The 11,089-nt window shown below is 41.2% G+C and overlaps 1 long non-coding RNA gene across 1 annotated transcript; it reads right to left on the bottom strand.

Annotated features, from left to right (window-relative positions):
- Positions 1 to 1,491: 1,491 nt before the first annotated feature.
- LOC128313961 (uncharacterized) lies at positions 1,492 to 8,099 on the bottom strand. Its single transcript, XR_008295173.1, has 3 exons — positions 5,977 to 8,099; positions 4,303 to 4,503; positions 1,492 to 2,893 (listed from the first exon to the last, which is right to left on the bottom strand). It is a non-coding gene; the product is annotated as an uncharacterized LOC128313961 (long non-coding RNA).
- Positions 8,100 to 11,089: the final 2,990 nt, after the last annotated feature.

Genomic DNA, 11,089 nt, shown 5'->3' with positions numbered 1-11,089 from the left:
TTTGTAATACATATTCAATAGCGGCAACTGTTAAAAATTAAGATTAAACATACACAGACACACAGGGAACACATGCTCTCATATTAAAAATTTGGAGAATATAAAAATGTCAAAAAAATTTAAATCACCTAACCACTGCCCAAATTGAAGCAGTTATATAATATTTTGTACATTATATATGTAGTCTTTTTTTAATGTGTATTTATTTATTTTTGATACAAAGAGGGAGAGAGAGGGAGAGAGAGAGAGAGAGAGAGAGAGAGAGCGCACAAGCAGGGGAGGAGTAGAGAGACAGAGGGAGACAAAGAATCCGAAGCAGGTTCCAGGCTTTGAGTTGTCAGCACAGAGCCGGATGTGGGGCTTGAACCCACAAACCTTGAGGTCATGACCTGAGCTGAAGTCGGATGCTTAACCAACTGAGCCACCCAGGCACCCCTATATATGTAGTCTTATACATTATTTTTATTTAATATTTTATCATGAATATTTTCCAATGGTATTACTACATTTTATGTGCAATATACTTTTATACCTGAATCTTTATTGTTTAACATTTAGGTTATTTCCTTTATGTTTTCTGTTTTTGCTTTTATATGTAATGCGATGGATATCCTTGTACAGAAACCTTTCTTCACATGTCTTATCACTTCCACTTAATAAATTCTTGAAAATGGAAATACAGGTTAAAAGGAGATATTTGAGACTTGTGACAATGTTACCAGAGGCCCTCCAGAAAGATTGAATCACTTTCCACTTACACCCGGCCTGTGTAAGAGTATCTATTTTTTGCATCTTTACCAATTCTGAGCATCATCTTTAGATTTTAATCTTTGGCATTTTGATGGATGAAATAGCATCATATTGTATTATTTTGCATCTCTGATTGCCGGGAGTTTGAAAATGTTTAAATCTACTTATAAGTTATTTGAATTCCTTTTTCAGTGAATTTTTATTCCCCAGTGAGTGCTCTTGAGTTTGCAAAGACCCCTCCATCTTAGGATTAACGCTCTCTCTGCCATATATATCAAAAACCACTTTATTTTCCTTGCTTGAGAGAAATTCCCAGAGCCGCATACAAAAAGAAGAAGCAATCGCTCCAAACTGATTAGCAAAATTGGGGCGGATTTGATCACAAGAAACTCAACAAATTTTGATCTCTTTCTGTGTGCCAAACATCACGCTGAGTACAGAGTGAGAACACACAGACTCCGGGCTGCAGTCACACACAATACACATGGGAACACAGGTGCATAAACTGCTAAGTATGAAAACCGTGCTAAGTCTTGAGATATTTACCTGCTATGTGACTTCCCTGGGGATCCCTTCCAGTCCTCATCTTGCCTGAAACAGAGACATACACAGCACCCAACACAGACAGACGTCACAGACTAACACACCAAGCACAGAAAACACACCCACCCCCCCACCCCCAACCCCTCCCTTCATATATATATATGAAAAAAATATATATATATGTACATATGCAACAGATATCTTGTATCTTTACAGCAAAGGGTGCTTGGTAGGTGAAGATGAAAACAGAGGACGAGACGGGTCTGTTGGAGTCATTATTTCCCTCATGCATCCCCTTTAAAATTTACGTTCCAGGGGCACTGTTCATGCAAATACAGCCCTTTGCTTCCCAAGTTCTATCTGGCCTCCCGCCATGCTAATCACACAGGAACACAGGCCAGGCTCAGCTGTCAGATAATCATTTCCACATGCCACTGACTTCCATAGAATTTCCAAAGAAGTGAACCAAGGGCACAGCCTGGCTAGTTTGCAGATTTAAAGGTAATAACTGTAAGCTTGTTTTAGGCAAAATGATAAAACGGAGGTGTCTCTTTCAAAATAAGAAAAAGACATTTAAAGACTTCCCAGGATTATAATAAAATAACCATTTAGTATTCAGGAGATAGGTAACATTCATCCCTGAAAAAGCTATGGACACCTTCTCTATTTCTGGCCTTTCCAAAAGTGCCCCTGTTTGTACGGATAATGAAATATATTCCTAGATGTTAAGAGACACAAGTAATCAAAAGCAACACCAGAACTGAATCCAGATGCTACGATCCCTGGCTGAATGTTCACCTCCGTACATGACGTCGTCTCTCCGTTTGAGTATAAGAACTACAAGCTTGATTTGCAATCCACTTATCCAAGCAAAGTTGTAGGGGCCATGCGGGGCTGTAGCAGGTGGATACCGAAGGAAGGTGGACGAAAGGTGGGGGATTCAACGTGGCCTGGAGAGAACAGTCCACTTCAGGCCGTGGCAGAGGTAGTGATGCCCTCGTTCAGGCAAGCACGTGCCATCATCGTCATGGTTACCACCATCCTCGACCACATCTTTTACCCTGCACAACACAGCCTCCTAATCGCCGTCCCTGTTGTCGATCTGATTCTCCTCACATCATGTTCGCACAGATGCCAGGGTAATATTGGCAAAACTCTTACGTCAGTGGGTAACCACTCGATTAAAAGCTCCTAACTGCAAGATTAGGCGTAAGCTAGTTGATGCGACTCCGCTGTGATCTGTCTCTGCTGACTCTCCAGCCTCATTTTCCATTGCTTCTTGCCCTGAAGATGCTCCAGATTTTAGTTCATCCTTCTGGGAGACCTTCCTTATCCCCTTTAGCTGGGTTAAGTATCCCAGCTACTTCTGTATATTACTCCAGAGTTTTATTGATGTTTTCTAAAAACTAAAGTTTTATTTTTGTGTTTGGTCTGTAGTAGGCACTCAGGACATGTTTCTCTGGAAAGGCTATCAAATTTGGAAGTTAAAAGAATCAGAGTCTGGAGCCAAAATCTCTGCGTTTGAATCATAGCGCTCAATACTTGTGAATCCTGTGACTCCATGCAGGTTAAGTAATCTCTCTGTTCTCAGTTTTTCTGTCTGTAAAATGAGAAAAAAAATTCCGTAGTGTTACTGGGAGGATTAAGTGAGTTAATGCATGAATAAAACACTGAAAGCAATGACTGGCAAATTCACGCTATATAAGCTACATGAATATTTGCTGTTTTGATTGTGATTAAAGAAGCATAAAACAATAAGAGAAGATAACTAACAATTAAATTCAAACTCGTTAGCACTAAACGCACATGAGAAGACTTTCTGAATTCCTGAGGAGGGGCACATCATTTCAGGTCCAAGGGTATGGGACATTAACCACTTCGTGCAGGTGGTGGTGCTGGAGGGATGAGTGACATTCAGGGTCAATGCTCCTGGTGGGGCTCAATAGACATTTTACAGAGTGGTTCTCTGCTGTCCAGGGCTGTCCAGGAGGCATGGCCTCGCAGACTGCTAAGCAGCTCCAGCTTCCGGTGCTTATAGCACCATCATCATGACAACCATAAACTCCGTACAGACTTTCCCACGTCTCCTAGAAGAGTGTCACTGCACCCAGTTAAGAACCTTGCGGAGAGAGAGGAGCAGAAATGGACATTCTAGGCAAGAATAGCACGCCCTAAAGAATGGATACTAGAATGCCTGTAAAGGCTTTATGGGTCAAGGGTGCAGGGTGAGATGTAGCAGAGACAGAATTCTGATATAAAGACGCCAGGGACCAGAATGCAATGGGTTAAAAAAATTAAATTGGCATGCTCTGCACATTCTCTTCCTATGCCTCAATTGCTGGAAATGAGTGGAAGGAATGTAAGCTTTGGACTCAAACAAATGTGGGTTTGACTCCCACTTCTACCATTTACTTGGTGCATAAGTCATTTCTGTTCCCTCAACATCCATAAAATACAAACCTAAATGGATCACTGGGAAGAAGTAAGAGGTATGTTGGATAAAGCACTCAGCAAAGTGTCTGCAACATGTGACGTGCACCAAAAATGTGTCTGCTTTCTGAGTCCCCCGCTCTGTTCTGCCATCTCTTCAGTTTAATAACTTGCACCTGGATAACTTTCCACTTTATTTTATTTTTAACTCTAACTAAATACACCTAATTATCAAGTTTAGAGTTTGGGAGACAATGTATTTTGCTCGGAGTGCCTGAAACAAATTACAGTTTCAAGGCTCAATGGCGGGTTCCTGGGGGGTGCTGCTGTTAAGAGGGGCCACCGGAGAGAGGTTTATTTAGAACGCCTAAAACAACACAGCATCTCCGAGAGGCAATTATCCTGTGCCTGGAATCTGGGAAGGGGAAGTGAACGATTACTTTGGCAGGCAGGATGGATGTTCTTTTTTATATATGGCCTATCATATATTTTTTTCAGTTTTACTGAAAAGAAAATCTTTAGAGGCAGATTTTTAAAAAAGCTTCTATTTTGAAGTCTCCTCAACAAGCAGAAATGTACCTATAATTGGCTCTGCTGTTTCCATTTCCCATTTAATATGAAGCCTCCAGGTTAACAGCTTCTCTCTGCTTACATGTCGTTCTTTCAGAGGACACTTTGGATGCCCACACTTTTTTTTTGTATCAGATGGGTAGTTTGAATGATGGATTCAGCTTGTTGCATCTTTGTAAGTTTTGTAGGCAATGGAAAGCAGTCTGGGTACTGAAAAGAAAAATAAAATGAAAGAACAACTTTTCGTTTGTTTGAATGATATGGTTGTGTACAGTAAAACATCTAAGTTGAGAAATCTTACAGATACAAGTTTTCAGCCACGGTCAAAAACTCAAGCTGATGACTGTTTGGGGACTCATCGTTAAGGTATCTGCATTGCAGGCCAGAACTTCTGTTCCTTCAGCTGTAGGACTCTGGGGTATTGTTCTGCGTTCCCAGGGGAGGACCCAAAGAACAGAGTAACTCAATGTCATAGTCTTGCCGTGGTGTTGCGTTGGCGCTAGGCAATGGATTGTTGGAAGAGGCGAAGTGAAATTTGGGGATTAAAATGCATTTCACTTTCCTAGAAGGGAAACTTATACCAATGGACTCAACTGACTTTTTACATTATGGGGCTTTATTCATAAATTTCTGATTGGATTTGTCAATTGTATTCACATAGGCAAGGATGGGGGCAGGCGGCACATTTTGTACTTCATATATATATTTCACTTATAGCCTTATCTGGAAAGCTGCGACTGACCGACAGCATGAGGTAGGCTATCATAGGTTGAATTGCGTCCTCTTCTCCAACCACCTGCATAACAACAAAACAACCAAACAAAAGGCATGTTGGCATCCTAAGGTCTAGTCCCCAGAAGGTCATCTAATTTGGAAATTGGGTCATTAGATATGATTAGTTTGGTTAAGGTGAGGTGTTTAGTATTGGTCTTAATTCAATATACTGGTTTCCTTTAAAAAGGGCAAGTTAGGGGTGCCTGGGTGTCTCAGTCGGTTGAGCCTCCGACTTTGGCTCAGGTCATGACCTTCGTGAGTTCGAGCCCTGCATCCAGCTCCGTGCTGACAGCTCAGAGCCTGGAGCCTGCTTCCGATTCTGTGTCTCCCTCTCTCACTACCCTTCCCCACTCTCTCGCTCTCTTTCAAAAATAAATAAACACTAAGAAAAAAATAAATAAAAAGGGCAAGTTAGAATAAAGAGACAATAAACACAGGGGGAGGAAGATGTGAAGAGACGGGGAGCAGAGCGCTGTCGACCCGTCAAGGAGAAGAGTGGAATCCTTCAGAGCCATCGAAAGGGACCAGCCCTTCTGACAACTTGGTTTCAGACTTCTAGGCTCCAGAACTGTTTGTCAGATAATAAGTTTCTATTATGTAAGCCACCCAGTTTCTGTTGCTTTGTTACAGCAGCCTGAGCAAACCAATACTGTATATAGGCTTACAGTTTAAAATTGACATTTCTTACTTTAGACATCATCTTGTTACACTGATACTGTCACTCTAGTTATTACAAGAACAATTGCAGTTGAAAAATAATTTGAAGACACCATTATTCTACTTAGTGCTCATTTTCAGTGAAGTTTCTGAAAAGCATAACTATGTGCAGTGCCTGTATCTGTCCTAATAAAACACTATTTTCTATTAGCCTATTTGAGGAATCTCCTAATGTGGTTCTTTGGTTCTCACCAGAAGGACTGAACGGATCAGGTCCTTGACTTCAGATTTCCTCCTGCTTCTTGGCTGGGACAGTAGTTGTGCCAAATTAAACTTCCGATTTCTGGGGGCACCTGGGTGGCTCCATCGGTTGAGCAACCGATTTCGGCTCAGGTCACGATCTCGCCGTTCGTGGGTTCGAGCCCCACATTGGGCTCACTGCTGTCAGCCTGTCAGCACAGAGCCCACTTCAGATCCTCTGTCCCCCTCTCTCTGCCCCAACCCCGCCCCCGCTTGCACTCCCCCAAAAATAAATATTAAAAAAAATTCTGATTTCTGAACACCCCCTGAGACACGTCAACACGAATTTACCCACTGCTCTAGCCAGTTCATACCCCGAAATACCTAGCATGCCTTGACCTTTCCATTACCCACGGACTTTCTGATTCTTGACCAGTCATCCAGTTTAGAATTTCTAGTTCTGTCTTATTCCTGAATTCTAAGTTTTTACCTATTTTTGTCCCTCTCCTTTGGTTACTACCTTGTTTCCTGGCCTTGCCTTTTTTGTTTTACATACAGTTTCTTACCTTATCTCCAGACTCATGGACCTTGGCCTCAGGGCTCTTCTACTCTTTGCTGGACACCATTTAAATCATCTGGTGTAGCCTAAATTTTTGCGAGTAGGAAGCTGTAATGGGACTTTGTCAGGCCTTAAACAAAGGATGGGAACATCCAATCATACCTACGATGGCTGAAGTAGCTAGAAACTGCTGCCATTACAGCCCCTCTCCAAGCCTTTTTGGAGCATGGACTTTAACTGCGAAAGGCAGCGAGCGGGTCTTCTCTATCTTTGCATGCTTGGCAGATAAATGCCAGCATGGGGCACCTGGGTGGCTCAGTCAGTTAAGCCTCTGACTCTTGGTTTCAGCTCAGGTTCATGAGATTGGGCCCCATGTGAGATGGACCCCCCCATCAGGCTTTGTGCCGACAGCGCGGAGCCTGCTGGGGATTCTCTCTCCCTCTCTGCCTTCCCCCATTCATGCTGTCTCTATCTCTCTCCAAATAAATAAATAAACATTAAAACAAAAATGCCTGAATAAAGGAACCAAAGAATTTCAAATAGCTAGCTATGAAGCAGCAGGAAGAAATAGGGGTGCAGTTGTATTCATGCCTTCCTCCTTTTTCACTGGCTTTAACACGGGAGGGTTAACGAGGTCAAGAGAGCGAGGAAGAAGAAAATAGGCAGAAGAAGGTGGCAAGTGGGAGGCACCGGCTTTCTGGGTTTTGAACTACACTAACTCCCCAGGGCCCCAGTCAGAGGGGCCGTGCAAAGCATTGGCTAGGAGGGCATGTCCAGGGGCTGCATGGGTAAGGGTAGAGTTACATCTTCACTGCTTATTAGTTGTAGAACCTTGGGAAAATTACCAATCTCTGAAAGTTCTAGCTTTTTTTTTTTTTAATGTGTATTCATTTTTGAGACAGAAACAAAGCACGAGTGGGGGAGGGGCAGAGGGAGAGGGAGACACAGAATCGGAAGTGGGCTCCAGGCTCAGGGCTGTCAGCACAGAGCCCCATGGAGGCTTGAGCCCACAAACTGAGATCATGACCCGAGCCGAAGTCGGTTGCTTAACCAACTGTGCCACCCAGGTGCCCCTGAAAGTTCTAGCTTCTTAATCTAAAGTATGGCGAAAAGATATTATTGACCTATAGATTACAATGAGGATTCAATAAGAATGCGAAACATAAAACCTTGTGCCTAATACATGGTAAAGGCTCAATAAATATTAGTTGTCCAGAGGCACTATTTTTTTTAGAAAGAAGTTAATAGTGATGCTTCCTTTATGGTTTAGGTTTAAGGCTCAAGGTGCCAGGTGGACCTTTCTCACATACCAAGAAAGCAAACAAAAAATGATTTAATAATTCAACAACAGGGGCGCCTGGGTGGCGCAGTCGGTTAAGCGTCCGACTTCAGCCAGGTCACGATCTCGCAGTCCATGAGTTCGAGCCCCGCGTCAGGCTCTGGGCTGATGGCTCGGAGCCTGGAGCCTGTTTCCGATTCTGTGTCTCCCTCTCTCTCTGCCCCTCCCCCGCTCATGCTCTGTCTCTCTCTGTCCCAAAAATAAATAAAAAACGTTGAAAAAAGAATTCAACAACAACAACATTTTTAAGGCATTTTTGACACTATGCCACAACCGAAATGTCAAGTAAAATAGTCTAGCAGATAATAATGCATTTATGGCAGAAGTCACAAGGGATTAAGACCTCTGTGACTCACTCATTTATTCATTGCTGCGTAATTTTCACACTGAAGGAGAACTCAACGAGCCCTAATCCAGCCATACATTTATCTGGACAATCAGGGAGGCAAGTACTTGAGACGTCAAAATGTTTGTCGCGCTGACAACAAATACCACATACAGTTTATTTCTAAACAGCTCATCAGTTGTAAATTGTGCATTTAAGACATAATTTATTAAACCCAGTGTTACACAGCCAAACAAATATTGACATGATGTATCATCACAATATGCTCTCAATAACAGTTTTTACATTGCTAACGAGTTTTGCCAGAAAATCAGAGATTTATGCCAAAAACTGGCTCTCTGTGTTTGTCTGCCAAAGTTGGCCGCTGTTTTGCATCCAAAGACAAAATTACAACACCCTCTATATCGCAGAGTAGATAATAGAGCCATAAACTTGCTCCTCAAGTGTTCACAATTCTCTTTGTTGTGTGCATATGTGTGTACACACACACACTAAAAAGGAGTCTGTGTTTATATGGATTATGGAATGTTAAATTTCTCCAGCAAAGTGAGATCACAGAAATGTTCAAAAGCAAGGAATGAAGCCCGTTCCAGAAGTACCCTTTCTCATTTTAGAAAAATATTTAGTAGAATTATAGGAACGCGATAGCAAAACATGTAATGATTTGCAAGTTAGACTTTATGATCATAGAGCCTTAGGAGCCAATCTCATTTTGACTGAGGATACATTAACCTAACTCGTAGCTTTTTTCTTCTTCTTTTTTTTTAATGTTTATTTTGAGAGAGAGAGAGCTCACAGAAGCACATGCTTGTGCGAGTAGGGGAGGGGCACAGAGAGGAGAGAGAGAATCCCAAGCAAGCTCCATACTGTCAGCCCAGAGCCTGACGCAGGACTCAATCCCACAAATCCTGAGATCATGACCTGGGCCAAAACCAAGAGTTGGATGCTTAACCAACTGAGCCATGCAGGCGTCCCTAAGTCTTGGCTTTCTTCAGAGTAAAGAGAAAAAATTAAAACCAGAATTCTGCAGAGATTAAGGATTAAATGAGATGATGTGCGAAGTGCCTAGCACTGTGCCCAGAACGTTAAAAAAGGGCCTGATGCACATCTTCACTTCCATCTAATTATTTCTTCAGTAGATTTACAGCAAAATTTGGAATAGCCAAAGCAAGGGAAATGAATCTTAATCATATTTCGTCTCCAGTATTTGGCAATTGCCATGAGATACCAATAATCAATATATATTTGTTAAAAATAGGAGAATGTTTTCACTTTTAAAAGAGTGCTTAATTCATTTCTGAGTCAGTAAATTCTCTGCTACAAGAAGTGGTGAGAAATATATTTATTTACCAAATATTCTAGCTAAAGAAGTTACTAGACATGAGCCACAAATAGTTGCAATTTTCAAAGTTTTCATTCTTTTATGCAGTCTTTCAATCATAAAGTACTTCTTGAGTATCTGTTATGGGCAAGATAATTAAATGTATACTTTAAATCAGAGACAAATACCATAGTTCTGTCTCTAACAATTGCTATAATGGGTGAACGTACAAAATGCAGTGGTTGCTTAGACAGTTAAACACCTAGCTCGGCTTGGGAGGACTGAGGAAAAGCTCCAACGGCTTTTAAATTCAAAGAATCAATCCTAGGTTTTTCAGGAAGACCAATGGGGAAAGTAAAGTCATGGAGGTGTGAGACCAGCACAACAGAGATACTAAGTGTTAGGAGTTCAGTGTAGCTGCATTGCGAATTGGAGGAGACTGTAAGAGAGTGATGGTTAACCTTTAATCGATGACTCTGAACAAAGACCAGTTCGTGTAGGGTCTCATATAGAAAGTACAGATTTTTATTCAGTAGGATTTTGACTAGTGGAACCACACGATCATACTTCCATGTCAAGAAGCCCATTACAAGTGTGAAAGGGGAAATGGAGAGACTAGAAGCTTTTCTAATAGTATTTATGAGACGATGAGGCTTTTCGTTACACTAGGTCTTGAGCTATATTTCATAAATGGAATCAGTAGAACCTTGTGATTGGTTTGCTATGGCAAAAGAAAGGAAAAAAGAGATCTAATGAGTTCCAAATACCTGGTTTAGGCAGTTTAGAGGAAGTAGCTGATAGATTGTATAGACTGCATCTCTTGAGATTATTTCAAATAATGGTTTAATTACATAGCCTGGTTTAAATGATTTATGTATCTCCTGCATTATCAGAGTAGTTCCAGGACTTGTGTACTGGAAGGGCTTATGGGCAACAGTCTGGTCAGAAGAGGTTACCATCTCATAGCTGCGTCTGCAAGATACATAAAATTATGAAAACATCAAGTGTCTCTTGGAGCTGATGAATACGAGGCCATAGTCCTGCTCCCACTACGCCACCCTAATGGAGTAGCACCAGAATCATGATTTGATTGACTTTTACTTAATGTCCTGTATTTTACCATGTTTACCCTATCAAATTTATACCACATATTGAAAAATAATGCCATTCATGATTACTATACACAGATTCAGTACTCTGAAATAAGAATTTAAGCCCTACACATCCCTTTTGTATTTTTAAATTTATAACTCAATATAGATACAAATTTGGTATATTGTGGAGAAAAAAAAGATTCTAAAAAATTCTCCTGGTATGATCTGGAGGGTTCCAAAGTCACAAAAAAAGGGGCTAAAATTCAGATCTCAACTACTGCAGGCCTCATTCTTTTTCTGTAAAACACGGATAATTTGGAATTGTTGTGAAGAATGAGGTAAGTGGAAATAACTATCAAAACATTTGACACATAGATGTTCAATACATTTCTTTTGGGTGAAATGTATGTATGTGTACATACATACACACATGTGTACATATATAGAACCACAAACTACAGAATAT

The sequence above is a fragment of the Acinonyx jubatus genome, chromosome A1, assembly GCF_027475565.1.
Source record: "Acinonyx jubatus isolate Ajub_Pintada_27869175 chromosome A1, VMU_Ajub_asm_v1.0, whole genome shotgun sequence".
NCBI lineage: Eukaryota > Metazoa > Chordata > Mammalia > Carnivora > Felidae > Acinonyx > Acinonyx jubatus.
Note: the sequence above shows the minus strand (reverse complement) of the source record. Positions and strands in the feature narration are given on the sequence as shown.